At 35.0% G+C, this 20,938-nt stretch overlaps 1 long non-coding RNA gene across 1 annotated transcript; it reads left to right on the top strand.

The window, feature by feature from the left end:
- The first annotated feature begins 931 nt into the window (after positions 1-931).
- On the top strand, positions 932-16,572 carry LOC147846055 (uncharacterized). Its single transcript, XR_015481281.1, has 3 exons — positions 932-2,231; positions 12,463-13,949; positions 15,625-16,572. It is a non-coding gene; the product is annotated as an uncharacterized LOC147846055 (long non-coding RNA).
- Positions 16,573-20,938: the final 4,366 nt, after the last annotated feature.

Here is a 20,938-nt window from a genome sequence, read left to right as displayed (position 1 = left end):
TGCATGAAATGTTGTCTAAAACAAAAAAGAATGATGCATTTAATGGCTGGATCTGGTTTTATTACATTCTGAATTGGACGTTGAAAATGAGCTTATCTCAGCCAGCAGAGATGTCAAATCACAGTAATGCAAACTCAGTCAGAGACATAGATTTTCACTTGCAACTTGCTTTAACATGTTTAACAGTGCATGAAATGTTGTCTAAAACAAAAAAGAATGATGCATTTTATAGCTGGATCTGGTTTTATTACATTCTGAATTGGACGTTGAAAATGAGCTTATCTCAGCCAGCAGAGAGGTCAAATCACAGTAATGCAAACTCAGTCAGAGACATAGATTTTCATTTGCAACTTGCTTTAACATGTTTAACAGTGCATGAAATGTTGTCTAAAACAAAAAAGAATGATGCATTTTATGTCTGGATCTGGTTTTATTACATTCTGAATTGGACGTTGAAAATGAGCTTATCTCAGCCAGCAGAGATGTCAAATCACAGTAATGCAAACTCAGTCAGAGACATAGATTTTCACTTGCAACTTGCTTTAACATGTTTAACAGTGCATGAAATGTTGTCTAAAACAAAAAAGAATGATGCATTTTATGTCTGGATCTGGTTTTATTACATTCTGAATTGGACGTTGAAAATGAGCTTATCTCAGCCAGCAGAGAGGTCAAATCACAGTAATGCAAACTCAGTCAGAGACATAGATTTTCACTTGCAACTTGCTTTAACATGTTTAACAGTGCATGAAATGTTGTCTAAAACAAAAAAGAATGATGCATTTTATGTCTGGATCTGGTTTTATTACATTCTGAATTGGACGTTGAAAATGAGCTTATCTCAGCCAGCAGAGAGGTCAAATCACAGTAATGCAAACTCAGTCAGAGACATAGATTTTCACTTGCAACTTGCTTTAACATGTTTAACAGTGCATGAAATGTTGTCTAAAACAAAAAAGAATGATGCATTTAATGGCTGGATCTGGTTTTATTACATTCTGAATTGGACGTTGAAAATGAGCTTATCTCAGCCAGCAGAGATGTCAAATCACAGTAATGCAAACTCAGTCAGAGACATAGATTTTCACTTGCAACTTGCTTTAACATGTTTAACAGTGCATGAAATGTTGTCTAAAACAAAAAAGAATGATGCATTTTATAGCTGGATCTGGTTTTATTACATTCTGAATTGGACGTTGAAAATGAGCTTATCTCAGCCAGCAGAGAGGTCAAATCACAGTAATGCAAACCCAGTCAGAGACATAGATTTTCACTTGCAACTTGCTTTAACATGTTTAACAGTGCATGAAATGTTGTCTAAAACAAAAAAGAATGATGCATTTTATAGCTGGATCTGGTTTTATTACATTCTGAATTGGACGTTGAAAATGAGCTTATCTCAGCCAGCAGAGAGGTCAAATCACAGTAATGCAAACTCAGTCAGAGACATAGATTTTCACTTGCAACTTGCTTTAACATGTTTAACAGTGCATGAAATGTTGTCTAAAACAAAAAAGAATGATGCATTTTATAGCTGGATCTGGTTTTATTACATTCTGAATTGGACGTTGAAAATGAGCTTATCTCAGCCAGCAGAGAGGTCAAATCACAGTAATGCAAACTCAATCAGAGACATAGATTTTCACTTGCAACTTGCTTTAACATGTTTAACAGTGCATGAAATGTTGTCTAAAACAAAAAAGAATGATGCATGTTATAGCTGGATCTGGTTTTATTACATTCTGAATTGGACGTTGAAAATGAGCTTATCTCAGCCAGCAGAGAGGTCAAATCACAGTAATGCAAACTCAGTCAGAGACATAGATTTTCACTTGCAACTTGCTTTAACATGTTTAACAGTGCATGAAATGTTGTCTAAAACAAAAAAGAATGATGCATTTTATGGCTGGATCTGTTTTTATCACTTTCTGAATTGGACGTTGAAAATGAGCTTATCTCAGCCAGCAGAGAGGTCAAATCACAGTAATGCAAACTCAGTCAGAGACATAGATTTTCACTTGCAACTTGCTTTAACATGTTTAACAGTGCATGAAATGTTGTCTAAAACAAAAAAGAATGATGCATTTTATGGCTGGATCTGGTTTTATTACATTCTGAATTGGACGTTGAAAATGAGCTTATCTCAGCCAGCAGAGATGTCAAATCACAGTAATGCAAACTCAGTCAGAGACATAGATTTTCACTTGCAACTTGCTTTAACATGTTTAACAGTGCATGAAATGTTGTCTAAAACAAAAAAGAATGATGCATTTTATAGCTGGATCTAGTTTTATTACATTCTGAATTGGACGTTGAAAATGAGCTTATCTCAGCCAGCAGAGAGGTCAAATCACAGTAATGCAAACTCAGTCAGAGACATAGATTTTCACTTGCAACTTGCTTTAACATGTTTAACAGTGCATGAAATGTTGTCTAAAACAAAAAAGAATGATGCATGTTATAGCTGGATCTGGTTTTATTACATTCTGAATTGGACGTTGAAAATGAGCTTATCTCAGCCAGCAGAGAGGTCAAATCACAGTAATGCAAACTCAGTCAGAGACATAGATTTTCACTTGCAACTTGCTTTAACATGTTTAACAGTGCATGAAATGTTGTCTAAAACAAAAAAGAATGATGCATTTTATGGCTGGATCTGTTTTTATCACTTTCTGAATTGGACGTTGAAAATGAGCTTATCTCAGCCAGCAGAGAGGTCAAATCACAGTAATGCAAACTCAGTCAGAGACATAGATTTTCACTTGCAACTTGCTTTAACATGTTTAACAGTGCATGAAATGTTGTCTAAAACAAAAAAGAATGATGCATTTTATAGCTGGATCTGGTTTTATTACATTCTGAATTGGACGTTGAAAATGAGCTTATCTCAGCCAGCAGAGAGGTCAAATCACAGTAATGCAAACTCAGTCAGAGACATAGATTTTCACTTGCAACTTGCTTTAACATGTTTAACAGTGCATGAAATGTTGTCTAAAACAAAAAAGAATGATGCATTTTATAGCTGGATCTGGTTTTATTACATTCTGAATTGGACGTTGAAAATGAGCTTATCTCAGCCAGCAGAGATGTCAAATCACAGTAATGCAAACTCAGTCAGAGACATAGATTTTCATTTGCAACTTGCTTTAACATGTTTAACAGTGCATGAAATGTTGTCTAAAACAAAAAAGAATGATGCATTTTATAGCTGGATCTGGTTTTAGTACATTCTGAATTGGACGTTGAAAATGAGCTTATCTCAGCCAGCAGAGAGGTCAAATCACAGTAATGCAAACTCAGTCAGAGACATAGATTTTCACTTGCAACTTGCTTTAACATGTTTAACAGTGCATGAAATGTTGTCTAAAACAAAAAAGAATGATGCATTTTATGGCTGGATCTGTTTTTATCACTTTCTGAATTGGACGTTGAAAATGAGCTTATCTCAGCCAGCAGAGAGGTCAAATCACAGTAATGCAAACTCAGTCAGAGACATAGATTTTCACTTGCAACTTGCTTTAACATGTTTAACAGTGCATGAAATGTTGTCTAAAACAAAAAAGAATGATGCATTTTATGGCTGGATCTGGTTTTATTACATTCTGAATTGGACGTTGAAAATGAGCTTATCTCAGCCAGCAGAGATGTCAAATCACAGTAATGCAAACTCAGTCAGAGACATAGATTTTCACTTGCAACTTGCTTTAACATGTTTAACAGTGCATGAAATGTTGTCTAAAACAAAAAAGAATGATGCATTTTATAGCTGGATCTGGTTTTATTACATTCTGAATTGGACGTTGAAAATGAGCTTATCTCAGCCAGCAGAGAGGTCAAATCACAGTAATGCAAACTCAGTCAGAGACATAGATTTTCACTTGCAACTTGCTTTAACATGTTTAACAGTGCATGAAATGTTGTCTAAAACAAAAAAGAATGATGCATTTTATAGCTGCATCTGGTTTTATTACATTCTGAATTGGACGTTGAAAATGAGCTTATCTCAGCCAGCAGAGAGGTCAAATCACAATAATGCAAACTCAGTCAGAGACATAGATTTTCACTTGCAACTTGCTTTAACATGTTTAACAGTGCATGAAATGTTGTCTAAAACAAAAAAGAATGATGCATTTTATGGCTGGATCTGGTTTTATTACATTCTGAATTGGACGTTGAAAATGAGCTTATCTCAGCCAGCAGAGATGTCAAATCACAGTAATGCAAACTCAGTCAGAGACATAGATTTTCACTTGCAACTTGCTTTAACATGTTTAACAGTGCATGAAATGTTGTCTAAAACAAAAAAGAATGATGCATTTTATGGCTGGATCTGGTTTTATTACATTCTGAATTGGACGTTGAAAATAAGCTTATCTCAGCCAGCAGAGATGTCAAATCACAGTAATGCAAACTCAGTCAGAGACATAGATTTTCACTTGCAACTTGCTTTAACATGTTTAACAGTGCATGAAATGTTGTCTAAAACAAAAAAGAATGATGCATTTTATAGCTGGATCTGGTTTTATTACATTCTGAATTGGACGTTGAAAATGAGCTTATCTCAGCCAGCAGAGAGGTCAAATCACAGTAATGCAAACTCAGTCAGAGACATAGATTTTCACTTGCAACTTGCTTTAACATGTTTAACAGTGCATGAAATGTTGTCTAAAACAAAAAAGAATGATGCATTTTATGTCTGGATCTGGTTTTATTACATTCTGAATTGGACGTTGAAAATGAGCTTATCTCAGCCAGCAGAGAGGTCAAATCACAGTAATGCAAACTCAGTCAGAGACATAGATTTTCACTTGCAACTTGCTTTAACATGTTTAACAGTGCATGAAATGTTGTCTAAAACAAAAAAGAATGATGCATTTTATGTCTGGATCTGGTTTTATTACATTCTGAATTGGACGTTGAAAATGAGCTTATCTCAGCCAGCAGAGAGGTCAAATCACAGTAATGCAAACTCAGTCAGAGACATAGATTTTCACTTGCAACTTGCTTTAACATGTTTAACAGTGCATGAAATGTTGTCTAAAACAAAAAAGAATGATGCATTTAATGGCTGGATCTGGTTTTATTACATTCTGAATTGGACGTTGAAAATGAGCTTATCTCAGCCAGCAGAGAGGTCAAATCACAGTAATGCAAACTCAGTCAGAGACATAGATTTTCACTTGCAACTTGCTTTAACATGTTTAACAGTGCATGAAATGTTGTCTAAAACAAAAAAGAATGATCCATTTTATGGCTGGATCTGTTTTTATCACTTTCTGAATTGGACGTTGAAAATGAGCTTATCTCAGCCAGCAGAGAGGTCAAATCACAGTAATGCAAACTCAGTCAGAGACATAGATTTTCACTTGCAACTTGCTTTTACATGTTTAACAGTGCATGAAATGTTGTCTAAAACAAAAAAGAATGATGCATTTTATAGCTGGATCTGGTTTTATTACATTCTGAATTGGACGTTGAAAATGAGCTTATCTCAGCCAGCAGAGAGGTCAAATCACAGTAATGCAAACTCAGTCAGAGACATAGATTTTCACTTGCAACTTGCTTTAACATGTTTAACAGTGCATGAAATGTTGTCTAAAACAAAAAAGAATGATGCATTTTATGTCTGGATCTGGTTTTATTACATTCTGAATTGGACGTTGAAAATGAGCTTATCTCAGCCAGCAGAGAGGTCAAATCACAGTAATGCAAACTCAGTCAGAGACATAGATTTTCACTTGCAACTTGCTTTAACATGTTTAACAGTGCATGAAATGTTGTCTAAAACAAAAAAGAATGATGCATTTTATAGCTGGATCTGGTTTTATTACATTCTGAATTGGACGTTGAAAATGAGCTTATCTCAGCCAGCAGAGAGGTCAAATCACAGTAATGCAAACTCAGTCAGAGACATAGATTTTCATTTGCAACTTGCTTTAACATGTTTAACAGTGCATGAAATGTTGTCTAAAACAAAAAAGAATGATGCATTTTATGGCTGGATCTGGTTTTATTACATTCTGAATTGGACGTTGAAAATGAGCTTATCTCAGCCAGCAGAGATGTCAAATCACAGTAATGCAAACTCAGTCAGAGACATAGATTTTCACTTGCAACTTGCTTTAACATGTTTAACAGTGCATGAAATGTTGTCTAAAACAAAAAAGAATGATGCATTTTATGGCTGGATCTGGTTTTATTACATTCTGAATTGGACGTTGAAAATGAGCTTATCTCAGCCAGCAGAGAGGTCAAATCACAGTAATGCAAACTCAGTCAGAGACATAGATTTTCACTTGCAACTTGCTTTAACATGTTTAACAGTGCATGAAATGTTGTCTAAAACAAAAAAGAATGATGCATTTTATAGCTGGATCTGGTTTTATTACATTCTGAATTGGACGTTGAAAATGAGCTTATCTCAGCCAGCAGAGAGGTCAAATCACAGTAATGCAAACTCAGTCAGAGACATAGATTTTCACTTGCAACTTGCTTTAACATGTTTAACAGTGCATGAAATGTTGTCTAAAACAAAAAAGAATGATGCATTTTATGGCTGGATCTGGTTTTATTACATTCTGAATTGGACGTTGAAAATGAGCTTATCTCAGCCAGCAGAGATGTCAAATCACAGTAATGCAAACTCAGTCAGAGACATAGATTTTCACTTGCAACTTGCTTTAACATGTTTAACAGTGCATGAAATGTTGTCTAAAACAAAAAAGAATGATGCATTTTATGGCTGGATCTGGTTTTATTACATTCTGAATTGGACGTTGAAAATGAGCTTATCTCAGCCAGCAGAGAGGTCAAATCACAGTAATGCAAACTCAGTCAGAGACATAGATTTTCACTTGCAACTTGCTTTAACATGTTTAACAGTGCATGAAATGTTGTCTAAAACAAAAAAGAATGATGCATTTTATAGCTGGATCTGGTTTTTTTACATTCTGAATTGGACGTTGAAAATGAGCTTATCTCAGCCAGCAGAGAGGTCAAATCACAGTAATGCAAACTCAGTCAGAGACATAGATTTTCATTTGCAACTTGCTTTAACATGTTTAACAGTGCATGAAATGTTGTCTAAAACAAAAAAGAATGATGCATTTTATAGCTGGATCTGGTTTTATTACATTCTGAATTGGACGTTGAAAATGAGCTTATCTCAGCCAGCAGAGAGGTCAAATCACAGTAATGCAAACTCAGTCAGAGACATAGATTTTCACTTGCAACTTGCTTTAACATGTTTAACAGTGCATGAAATGTTGTCTAAAACAAAAAAGAATGATGCATTTTATGGCTGGATCTGGTTTTATTACATTCTGAATTGGACGTTGAAAATGAGCTTATCTCAGCCAGCAGAGATGTCAAATCACAGTAATGCAAACTCAGTCAGAGACATAGATTTTCACTTGCAACTTGCTTTAACATGTTTAACAGTGCATGAAATGTTGTCTAAAACAAAAAAGAATGATGCATTTTATGGCTGGATCTGGTTTTATTACATTCTGAATTGGACGTTGAAAATGAGCTTATCTCAGCCAGCAGAGAGGTCAAATCACAGTAATGCAAACTCAGTCAGAGACATAGATTTTCACTTGCAACTTGCTTTAACATGTTTAACAGTGCATGAAATGTTGTCTAAAACAAAAAAGAATGATGCATTTTATGGCTGGATCTGTTTTTATCACTTTCTGAATTGGACGTTGAAAATGAGCTTATCTCAGCCAGCAGATAGGTCAAATCACAGTAATGCAAACTCAGTCAGAGACATAGATTTTCACTTGCAACTTGCTTTAACATGTTTAACAGTGCATGAAATGTTGTCTAAAACAAAAAAGAATGATGCATTTTATGGCTGGATCTGGTTTTATCACATTCTGAAATGGACGTTGAAAATGAGCTTATCTCAGCCAGCAGAGAGGTCAAATCACAGTAATGCAAACTCAGTCAGAGACATAGATTTTCACTTGCAACTTGCTTTAACATGTTTAACAGTGCATGAAATGTTGTCTAAAACAAAAAAGAATGATCCATTTTATGGCTGGATCTGTTTTTATCACTTTCTGAATTGGACGTTGAAAATGAGCTTATCTCAGCCAGCAGAGAGGTCAAATCACAGTAATGCAAACTCAGTCAGAGACATAGATTTTCACTTGCAACTTGCTTTAACATGTTTAACAGTGCATGAAATGTTGTCTAAAACAAAAAAGAATGATGCATTTAATGGCTGGATCTGGTTTTATTACATTCTGAATTGGACGTTGAAAATGAGCTTATCTCAGCCAGCAGAGAGGTCAAATCACAGTAATGCAAACTCAGTCAGAGACATAGATTTTCACTTGCAACTTGCTTTAACATGTTTAACAGTGCATGAAATGTTGTCTAAAACAAAAAAGAATGATGCATTTTATAGCTGGATCTGGTTTTATTACATTCTGAATTGGACGTTGAAAATGAGCTTATCTCAGCCAGCAGAGAGGTCAAATCACAGTAATGCAAACTCAGTCAGAGACATAGATTTTCACTTGCAACTTGCTTTAACATGTTTAACAGTGCATGAAATGTTGTCTAAAACAAAAAAGAATGATGCATTTTATGGCTGGATCTGGTTTTATTACATTCTGAATTGGACGTTGAAAATGAGCTTATCTCAGCCAGCAGAGATGTCAAATCACAGCAATGCAAACTCAGTCAGAGACATAGATTTTCACTTGCAACTTACTTTAACATGTTTAACAGTGCATGAAATGTTGTCTAAAACAAAAAAGAATGATGCATTTTATAGCTGGATCTGGTTTTATTACATTCTGAATTGGACGTTGAAAATGAGCTTATCTCAGCCAGCAGAGATGTCAAATCACAGCAATGCAAACTCAGTCAGAGACATAGATTTTCATTTGCAACTTGCTTTAACATGTTTAACAGTGCATGAAATGTTGTCTAAAACAAAAAAGAATGATGCATTTTATAGCTGGATCTGGTTTTATTACATTCTGAATTGGACGTTGAAAATGAGCTTATCTCAGCCAGCAGAGAGGTCAAATCACAGTAATGCAAACTCAGTCAGAGACATAGATTTTCACTTGCAACTTGCTTTAACATGTTTAACAGTGCATGAAATGTTGTCTAAAACAAAAAAGAATGATGCATTTAATGGCTGGATCTGGTTTTATTACATTCTGAATTGGACGTTGAAAATGAGCTTATCTCAGCCAGCAGAGATGTCAAATCACAGTAATGCAAACTCAGTCAGAGACATAGATTTTCACTTGCAACTTGCTTTAACATGTTTAACAGTGCATGAAATGTTGTCTAAAACAAAAAAGAATGATGCATTTTATAGCTGGATCTGGTTTTATTACATTCTGAATTGGACGTTGAAAATGAGCTTATCTCAGCCAGCAGAGATGTCAAATCACAGTAATGCAAAGTCAGTCAGAGACATAGATTTTCATTTGCAACTTGCTTTAACATGTTTAACAGTGCATGAAATGTTGTCTAAAACAAAAAAGAATGATGCATTTTATAGCTGGATCTGGTTTTATTACATTCTGAATTGGACGTTGAAAATGAGCTTATCTCAGCCAGCAGAGAGGTCAAATCACAGTAATGCAAACTCAGTCAGAGACATAGATTTTCACTTGCAACTTGCTTTAACATGTTTAACAGTGCATGAAATGTTGTCTAAAACAAAAAAGAATGATGCATTTTATGTCTGGATCTGGTTTTATTACATTCTGAATTGGACGTTGAAAATGAGCTTATCTCAGCCAGCAGAGAGGTCAAATCACAGTAATGCAAACTCAGTCAGAGACATAGATTTTCACTTGCAACTTGCTTTAACATGTTTAACAGTGCATGAAATGTTGTCTAAAACAAAAAAGAATGATGCATTTAATGGCTGGATCTGGTTTTATTACATTCTGAATTGGACGTTGAAAATGAGCTTATCTCAGCCAGCAGAGATGTCAAATCACAGTAATGCAAACTCAGTCAGAGACATAGATTTTCACTTGCAACTTGCTTTAACATGTTTAACAGTGCATGAAATGTTGTCTAAAACAAAAAAGAATGATGCATTTTATAGCTGGATCTGGTTTTATTACATTCTGAATTGGACGTTGAAAATGAGCTTATCTCAGCCAGCAGAGAGGTCAAATCACAGTAATGCAAACTCAGTCAGAGACATAGATTTTCACTTGCAACTTGCTTTAACATGTTTAACAGTGCATGAAATGTTGTCTAAAACAAAAAAGAATGATGCATTTTATGGCTGGATCTGGTTTTATTACATTCTGAATTGGACGTTGAAAATGAGCTTATCTCAGCCAGCAGAGAGGTCAAATCACAGTAATGCAAACTCAGTCAGAGACATAGATTTTCACTTGCAACTTGCTTTAACATGTTTAACAGTGCATGAAATGTTGTCTAAAACAAAAAAGAATGATGCATTTTATGGCTGGGTCTGGTTTTATTACATTCTGAATTGGACGTTGAAAATGAGCTTATCTCAGCCAGCAGAGATGTCAAATCACAGTAATGCAAACTCAGTCAGAGACATAGATTTTCACTTGCAACTTGCTTTAACATGTTTAACAGTGCATGAAATGTTGTCTAAAACAAAAAAGAATGATGCATTTTATAGCTGGATCTGGTTTTATTACATTCTGAATTGGACGTTGAAAATGAGCTTATCTCAGCCAGCAGAGAGGTCAAATCACAGTAATGCAAACTCAGTCAGAGACATAGATTTTCACTTGCAACTTGCTTTAACATGTTTAACAGTGCATTAAATGTTGTCTAAAACAAAAAAGAATGATGCATTTTATGGCTGGATCTGGTTTTATTACATTCTGAATTGGACGTTGAAAATGAGCTTATCTCAGCCAGCAGAGAGGTCAAATCACAGTAATGCAAACTCAGTCAGAGACATAGATTTTCACTTGCAACTTGCTTTAACATGTTTAACAGTGCATGAAATGTTGTCTAAAACAAAAAAGAATGATGCATTTTATGGCTGGATCTGGTTTTATTACATTCTGAATTGGACGTTGAAAATGAGCTTATCTCAGCCAGCAGAGATGTCAAATCACAGTAATGCAAACTCAGTCAGAGACATAGATTTTCACTTGCAACTTGCTTTAACATGTTTAACAGTGCATGAAATGTTGTCTAAAACAAAAAAGAATGATGCATTTTATGGCTGGATCTGGTTTTATTACATTCTGAATTGGACGTTGAAAATGAGCTTATCTCAGCCAGCAGAGAGGTCAAATCACAGTAATGCAAACTCAGTCAGAGACATAGATTTTCACTTGCAACTTGCTTTAACATGTTTAACAGTGCATGAAATGTTGTCTAAAACAAAAAAGAATGATGCATTTTATGGCTGGATCTGGTTTTATTACATTCTGAATTGGACGTTGAAAATGAGCTTATCTCAGCCAGCAGAGAGGTCAAATCACAGTAATGCAAACTCAGTCAGAGACATAGATTTTCACTTGCAACTTGCTTTAACATGTTTAACAGTGCATGAAATGTTGTCTAAAACAAAAAAGAATGATGCATTTTATGGCTGGATCTGGTTTTATTACATTCTGAATTGGACGTTGAAAATGAGCTTATCTCAGCCAGCAGAGAGGTCAAATCACAGTAATGCAAACTCAGTCAGAGACATAGATTTTCACTTGCAACTTGCTTTAACATGTTTAACAGTGCATGAAATGTTGTCTAAAACAAAAAAGAATGATGCATTTTATAGCTGGATCTGGTTTTATTACATTCTGAATTGGACGTTGAAAATGAGCTTATCTCAGCCAGCAGAGATGTCAAATCACAGTAATGCAAAGTCAGTCAGAGACATAGATTTTCATTTGCAACTTGCTTTAACATGTTTAACAGTGCATGAAATGTTGTCTAAAACAAAAAAGAATGATGCATTTTATAGCTGGATCTGGTTTTATTACATTCTGAATTGGACGTTGAAAATGAGCTTATCTCAGCCAGCAGAGAGGTCAAATCACAGTAATGCAAACTCAGTCAGAGACATAGATTTTCACTTGCAACTTGCTTTAACATGTTTAACAGTGCATGAAATGTTGTCTAAAACAAAAAAGAATGATGCATTTTATGTCTGGATCTGGTTTTATTACATTCTGAATTGGACGTTGAAAATGAGCTTATCTCAGCCAGCAGAGAGGTCAAATCACAGTAATGCAAACTCAGTCAGAGACATAGATTTTCACTTGCAACTTGCTTTAACATGTTTAACAGTGCATGAAATGTTGTCTAAAACAAAAAAGAATGATGCATTTAATGGCTGGATCTGGTTTTATTACATTCTGAATTGGACGTTGAAAATGAGCTTATCTCAGCCAGCAGAGATGTCAAATCACAGTAATGCAAACTCAGTCAGAGACATAGATTTTCACTTGCAACTTGCTTTAACATGTTTAACAGTGCATGAAATGTTGTCTAAAACAAAAAAGAATGATGCATTTTATAGCTGGATCTGGTTTTATTACATTCTGAATTGGACGTTGAAAATGAGCTTATCTCAGCCAGCAGAGAGGTCAAATCACAGTAATGCAAACTCAGTCAGAGACATAGATTTTCACTTGCAACTTGCTTTAACATGTTTAACAGTGCATGAAATGTTGTCTAAAACAAAAAAGAATGATGCATTTTATAGCTGCATCTGGTTTTATTACATTCTGAATTGGACGTTGAAAATGAGCTTATCTCAGCCAGCAGAGAGGTCAAATCACAGTAATGCAAACTCAGTCAGAGACATAGATTTTCACTTGCAACTTGCTTTAACATGTTTAACAGTGCATGAAATGTTGTCTAAAACAAAAAAGAATGATGCATTTTATGTCTGGATCTGGTTTTATTACATTCTGAATTGGACGTTGAAAATGAGCTTATCTCAGCCAGCAGAGAGGTCAAATCACAGTAATGCAAACTCAGTCAGAGACATAGATTTTCACTTGCAACTTGCTTTAACATGTTTAACAGTGCATGAAATGTTGTCTAAAACAAAAAAGAATGATGCATTTTATGGCTGGATCTGGTTTTATTACATTCTGAATTGGACGTTGAAAATGAGCTTATCTCAGCCAGCAGAGATGTCAAATCACAGTAATGCAAACTCATTCAGAGACATATATTTCCACTTGCAACTTGCTTTAACATGTTTAACAGTGCATGAAATGTTGTCTAAAACAAAAAAGAATGATGCATTTTATGGCTGGATCTGGTTTTATTACATTCTGAATTGGACGTTGAAAATGAGCTTATCTCAGCCAGCAGAGATGTCAAATCACAGTAATGCAAACTCAGTCAGAGACATAGATTTTCACTTGCAACTTGCTTTAACATGTTTAACAGTGCATGAAATGTTGTCTAAAACAAAAAAGAATGATGCATTTTATAGCTGGATCTGGTTTTATTACATTCTGAATTGGACGTTGAAAATGAGCTTATCTCAGCCAGCAGAGATGTCAAATCACAGTAATGCAAACTCAGTCAGAGACATAGATTTGCATTTGCAACTTGCTTTAACATGTTTAACAGTGCATGAAATGTTGTCTAAAACAAAAAAGAATGATGCATTTTATAGCTGGATCTGGTTTTATTACATTCTGAATTGGACGTTGAAAATGAGCTTATCTCAGCCAGCAGAGAGGTCAAATCACAGTAATGCAAACTCAGTCAGAGACATAGATTTTCATTTGCAACTTGCTTTAACATGTTTAACAGTGCATGAAATGTTGTCTAAAACAAAAAAGAATGATGCATTTTATAGCTGGATCTGGTTTTAGTACATTCTGAATTGGACGTTGAAAATGAGCTTATCTCAGCCAGCAGAGAGGTCAAATCACAGTAATGCAAACTCAGTCAGAGACATAGATTTTCACTTGCAACTTGCTTTAACATGTTTAACAGTGCATGAAATGTTGTCTAAAACAAAAAAGAATGATGCATTTTATGTCTGGATCTGGTTTTATTACATTCTGAATTGGACGTTGAAAATGAGCTTATCTCAGCCAGCAGAGAGGTCAAATCACAGTAATGCAAACTCAGTCAGAGACATAGATTTTCACTTGCAACTTGCTTTAACATGTTTAACAGTGCATGAAATGTTGTCTAAAACAAAAAAGAATGATGCATTTAATGGCTGGATCTGGTTTTATTACATTCTGAATTGGACGTTGAAAATGAGCTTATCTCAGCCAGCAGAGATGTCAAATCACAGTAATGCAAACTCAGTCAGAGACATAGATTTTCACTTGCAACTTGCTTTAACATGTTTAACAGTGCATGAAATGTTGTCTAAAACAAAAAAGAATGATGCATTTTATAGCTGGATCTGGTTTTATTACATTCTGAATTGGACGTTGAAAATGAGCTTATCTCAGCCAGCAGAGAGGTCAAATCACAGTAATGCAAACTCAGTCAGAGACATAGATTTTCACTTGCAACTTGCTTTAACATGTTTAACAGTGCATGAAATGTTGTCTAAAACAAAAAAGAATGATGCATTTTATGGCTGGATCTGGTTTTATTACATTCTGAATTGGACGTTGAAAATGAGCTTATCTCAGCCAGCAGAGAGGTCAAATCACAGTAATGCAAACTCAGTCAGAGACATAGATTTTCACTTGCAACTTCCTTTAACATGTTTAACAGTGCATGAAATGTTGTCTAAAACAAAAAAGAATGATGCATTTTATGGCTGGATCTGTTTTTATCACTTTCTGAATTGGACGTTGAAAATGAGCTTATCTCAGCCAGCAGATAGGTCAAATCACAGTAATGCAAACTCAGTCAGAGACATAGATTTTCACTTGCAACTTGCTTTAACATGTTTAACAGTGCATGAAATGTTGTCTAAAACAAAAAAGAATGATGCATTTTATGGCTGGATCTGGTTTTATCACATTCTGAAATGGACGTTGAAAATGAGCTTATCTCAGCCAGCAGAGAGGTCAAAGCACAGTAATGCAAACTCAGTCAGAGACATAGATTTTCACTTGCAACTTGCTTTAACATGTTTAACAGTGCATGAAATGTTGTCTAAAACAAAAAAGAATGATCCATTTTATGGCTGGATCTGTTTTTATCACTTTCTGAATTGGACGTTGAAAATGAGCTTATCTCAGCCAGCAGAGAGGTCAAATCACAGTAATGCAAACTCAGTCAGAGACATAGATTTTCACTTGCAACTTGCTTTTACATGTTTAACAGTGCATGAAATGTTGTCTAAAACAAAAAAGAATGATGCATTTTATGGCTGGATCTGGTTTTATTACATTCTGAATTGGACGTTGAAAATGAGCTTATCTCAGCCAGCAGAGATGTCAAATCACAGTAATGCAAACTCAGTCAGAGACATAGATTTTCACTTGCAACTTGCTTTAACATGTTTAACAGTGCATGAAATGTTGTCTAAAACAAAAAAGAATGATGCATTTTATAGCTGGATCTGGTTTTATTACATTCTGAATTGGACGTTGAAAATGAGCTTATCTCAGCCAGCAGAGATGTCAAATCACAGTAATGCAAACTCAGTCAGAGACATAGATTTTCATTTGCAACTTGCTTTAACATGTTTAACAGTGCATGAAATGTTGTCTAAAACAAAAAAGAATGATGCATTTTATAGCTGGATCTGGTTTTATTACATTCTGAATTGGACGTTGAAAATGAGCTTATCTCAGCCAGCAGAGATGTCAAATCACAGTAATGCAAACTCAGTCAGAGACATAGATTTTTCACTTGCAACTTGCTTTAACATGTTTAACAGTGCATGAAATGTTGTCTAAAACAAAAAAGAATGATGCATTTTATAGCTGGATCTGGTTTTATTACATTCTGAATTGGACGTTGAAAATGAGCTTATCTCAGCCAGCAGAGATGTCAAATCACAGTAATGCAAACTCAGTCAGAGACATAGATTTGCATTTGCAACTTGCTTTAACATGTTTAACAGTGCATGAAATGTTGTCTAAAACAAAAAAGAATGATGCATTTTATAGCTGGATCTGGTTTTATTACATTCTGAATTGGACGTTGAAAATGAGCTTATCTCAGCCAGCAGAGAGGTCAAATCACAGTAATGCAAACTCAGTCAGAGACATAGATTTTCATTTGCAACTTGCTTTAACATGTTTAACAGTGCATGAAATGTTGTCTAAAACAAAAAAGAATGATGCATTTTATAGCTGGATCTGGTTTTAGTACATTCTGAATTGGACGTTGAAAATGAGCTTATCTCAGCCAGCAGAGAGGTCAAATCACAGTAATGCAAACTCAGTCAGAGACATAGATTTTCACTTGCAACTTGCTTTAACATGTTTAACAGTGCATGAAATGTTGTCTAAAACAAAAAAGAATGATGCATTTAATGGCTGGATCTGGTTTTATTACATTCTGAATTGGACGTTGAAAATGAGCTTATCTCAGCCAGCAGAGATGTCAAATCACAGTAATGCAAACTCAGTCAGAGACATAGATTTTCACTTGCAACTTGCTTTAACATGTTTAACAGTGCATGAAATGTTGTCTAAAACAAAAAAGAATGATGCATTTTATAGCTGGATCTGGTTTTATTACATTCTGAATTGGACGTTGAAAATGAGCTTATCTCAGCCAGCAGAGAGGTCAAATCACAGTAATGCAAACTCAGTCAGAGACATAGATTTTCACTTGCAACTTGCTTTAACATGTTTAACAGTGCATGAAATGTTGTCTAAAACAAAAAAGAATGATGCATTTTATGGCTGGATCTGGTTTTATTACATTCTGAATTGGACGTTGAAAATGAGCTTATCTCAGCCAGCAGAGATGTCAAATCACAGTAATGCAAACTCAGTCAGAGACATAGATTTTCACTTGCAACTTGCTTTAACATGTTTAACAGTGCATGAAATGTTGTCTAAAACAAAAAAGAATGATGCATTTTATGGCTGGATCTGGTTTTATTACATTCTGAATTGGACGTTGAAAATGAGCTTATCTCAGCCAGCAGAGAGGTCAAATCACAGTAATGCAAACTCAGTCAGAGACATAGATTTTCACTTGCAACTTGCTTTTACATGTTTAACAGTGCATGAAATGTTGTCTAAAACAAAAAAGAATGATGCATTTTATGGCTGGATCTGGTTTTATTACATTCTGAATTGGACGTTGAAAATGAGCTTATCTCAGCCAGCAGAGAGGTCAAATCACAGTAATGCAAACTCAGTCAGAGACATAGATTTTCACTTGCAACTTGCTTTTACATGTTTAACAGTGCATGAAATGTTGTCTAAAACAAAAAAGAATGATGCATTTTATGGCTGGATCTGGTTTTATTACATTCTGAATTGGACGTTGAAAATGAGCTTATCTCAGCCAGCAGAGATGTCAAATCACAGTAATGCAAACTCAGTCAGAGACATAGATTTTCACTTGCAACTTGCTTTAACATGTTTAACAGTGCATGAAATGTTGTCTAAAACAAAAAAGAATGATGCATTTTATAGCTGGATCTGGTTTTATTACATTCTGAATTGGACGTTGAAAATGAGCTTATCTCAGCCAGCAGAGATGTCAAATCACAGTAATGCAAACTCAGTCAGAGACATAGATTTTCATTTGCAACTTGCTTTAACATGTTTAACAGTGCATGAAATGTTGTCTAAAACAAAAAAGAATGATGCATTTTATAGCTGGATCTGGTTTTATTACATTCTGAATTGGACGTTGAAAATGAGCTTATCTCAGCCAGCAGAGATGTCAAATCACAGTAATGCAAACTCAGTCAGAGACATAGATTTTTCACTTGCAACTTGCTTTAACATGTTTAACAGTGCATGAAATGTTGTCTAAAACAAAAAAGAATGATGCATTTTATAGCTGGATCTGGTTTTATTACATTCTGAATTGGACGTTGAAAATGAGCTTATCTCAGCCAGCAGAGATGTCAAATCACAGTAATGCAAACTCAGTCAGAGACATAGATTTGCATTTGCAACTTGCTTTAACATGTTTAACAGTGCATGAAATGTTGTCTAAAACAAAAAAGAATGATGCATTTTATAGCTGGATCTGGTTTTATTACATTCTGAATTGGACGTTGAAAATGAGCTTATCTCAGCCAGCAGAGAGGTCAAATCACAGTAATGCAAACTCAGTCAGAGACATAGATTTTCATTTGCAACTTGCTTTAACATGTTTAACAGTGCATGAAATGTTGTCTAAAACAAAAAAGAATGATGCATTTTATAGCTGGATCTGGTTTTAGTACATTCTGAATTGGACGTTGAAAATGAGCTTATCTCAGCCAGCAGAGAGGTCAAATCACAGTAATGCAAACTCAGTCAGAGACATAGATTTTCACTTGCAACTTGCTTTAACATGTTTAACAGTGCATGAAATGTTGTCTAAAACAAAAAAGAATGATGCATTTAATGGCTGGATCTGGTTTTATTACATTCTGAATTGGACGTTGAAAATGAGCTTATCTCAGCCAGCAGAGATGTCAAATCACAGTAATGCAAACTCAGTCAGAGACATAGATTTTCACTTGCAACTTGCTTTAACATGTTTAACAGTGCATGAAATGTTGTCTAAAACAAAAAAGAATGATGCATTTTATAGCTGGATCTGGTTTTATTACATTCTGAATTGGACGTTGAAAATGAGCTTATCTCAGCCAGCAGAGAGGTCAAATCACAGTAATGCAAACTCAGTCAGAGACATAGATTTTCACTTGCAACTTGCTTTAACATGTTTAACAGTGCATGAAATGTTGTCTAAAACAAAAAAGAATGATGCATTTTATGGCTGGATCTGGTTTTATTACATTCTGAATTGGACGTTGAAAATGAGCTTATCTCAGCCAGCAGAGATGTCAAATCACAGTAATGCAAACTCAGTCAGAGACATAGATTTTCACTTGCAACTTGCTTTAACATGTTTAACAGTGCATGAAATGTTGTCTAAAACAAAAAAGAATGATGCATTTTATGGCTGGATCTGGTTTTATTACATTCTGAATTGGACGTTGAAAATGAGCTTATCTCAGCCAGCAGAGAGGTCAAATCACAGTAATGCAAACTCAGTCAGAGACATAGATTTTCACTTGCAACTTGCTTTAACATGTTTAACAGTGCATGAAATGTTGTCTAAAACAAAAAAGAATGATGCATTTTATGGCTGGATCTGTTTTTATCACTTTCTAAATTGGACGTTGAAAATGAGCTTATCTCAGCCAGCAGATAGGTCAAATCACAGTAATGCAAACTCAGTCAGAGACATAGATTTTCACTTGCAACTTGCTTTAACATGTTTAACAGTGCATGAAATGTTGTCTAAAACAAAAAAGAATGATGCATTTTATGGCTGGATCTGGTTTTATCACATTCTGAAATGGACGTTGAAAATGAGCTTATCTCAGCCAGCAGAGAGGTCAAATCACAGTAATGCAAACTCAGTCAGAGACATAGATTTTCACTTGCAACTTGCTTTAACATGTTTAACAGTGCATGAAATGTTGTCTAAAACAAAAAAGAATGATCCATTTTATGGCTGGATCTGTTTTTATTACTTTCTGAATTGGACGTTGAAAATGAGCTTATCTCAGCCAGCAGAGAGGTCAAATCACAGTAATGCAAACTCAGTCAGGGACATAGATTTTCTCTTGCAACTTGCTTTAACATGTTTAACAGTGCATGAAATGTTGTCTAAAACAAAAAAGAATGATGCATTTTATGCCTGGATCTGTTTTTATCACTTTCTGAATTGGACGTTGAAAATGAGCTTATCTCAGCCAGCAGAGAGGTCAAATCACAGTAATGCAAACTCAGTCAGAGACATAGATTTTCATTTGCAACTTGCTTTTACATGTTTAACAGTGCATGAAATGTTGTCTAAAACAAAAAAGAATGATGCATTTTATAGCTGGATCTGGTTTTATTACATTCTGAATTGGACGTTGAAAATGAGCTTATCTCAGCCAGCAGAGAGGTCAAATCACAGTAATGCAAACTCAGTCAGAGACATAGATTTTCATTTGCAACTTGCTTTAACATGTTTAACAGTGCATGAAATGCTGTCTAAAACAAAAAAGAATGATGCATTTTATAGCTGGATCTGGTTTTAGTACATTCTGAATTGGACGTTGAAAATGAGCTTATCTCAGCCAGCAGAGAGGTCAAATCACAGTAATGCAAACTCAGTCAGAGACATAGATTTTCACTTGCAACTTCCTTTAACATGTTTAACAGTGCATGAAATGTTGTCTAAAACAAAAAAGAATGATGCATTTTATGGCTGGATCTGTTTTTATCACTTTCTGAATTGGACGTTGAAAATGAGCTTATCTCAGCCAGCAGATAGGTCAAATCACAGTAATGCAAACTCAGTCAGAGACATAGATTTTCACTTGCAACTTGCTTTAACATGTTTAACAGTGCATGAAATGTTGTCTAAAACAAAAAAGAATGATGCATTTTATGGCTGGATCTGGTTTTATCACATTCTGAAATGGACGTTGAAAATGAGCTTATCTCAGCCAGCAGAGAGGTCAAAGCACAGTAATGCAAACTCAGTCAGAGACATAGATTTTCACTTGCAACTTGCTTTAACATGTTTAACAGTGCATGAAATGTTGTCTAAAACAAAAAAGAATGATCCATTTTATGGCTGGATCTGTTTTTATCACTTTCTGAATTGGACGTTGAAAATGAGCTTATCTCAGCCAGCAGAGAGGTCAAATCACAGTAATGCAAACTCAGTCAGAGACATAGATTTTCACTTGCAACTTGCTTTTACATGTTTAACAGTGCATGAAATGTTGTCTAAAACAAAAAAGAATGATGCATTTTATGGCTGGATCTGGTTTTATTACATTCTGAATTGGACGTTGAAAATGAGCTTATCTCAGCCA

The sequence above is a fragment of the Danio rerio genome, chromosome 3 (assembly GCF_052040795.2).
Source record: "Danio rerio strain M-AB ecotype USA chromosome 3, GRCz13ab, whole genome shotgun sequence".
Classification (NCBI taxonomy): domain Eukaryota; kingdom Metazoa; phylum Chordata; class Actinopteri; order Cypriniformes; family Danionidae; genus Danio; species Danio rerio.
Note: the sequence above shows the minus strand (reverse complement) of the source record. Positions and strands in the feature narration are given on the sequence as shown.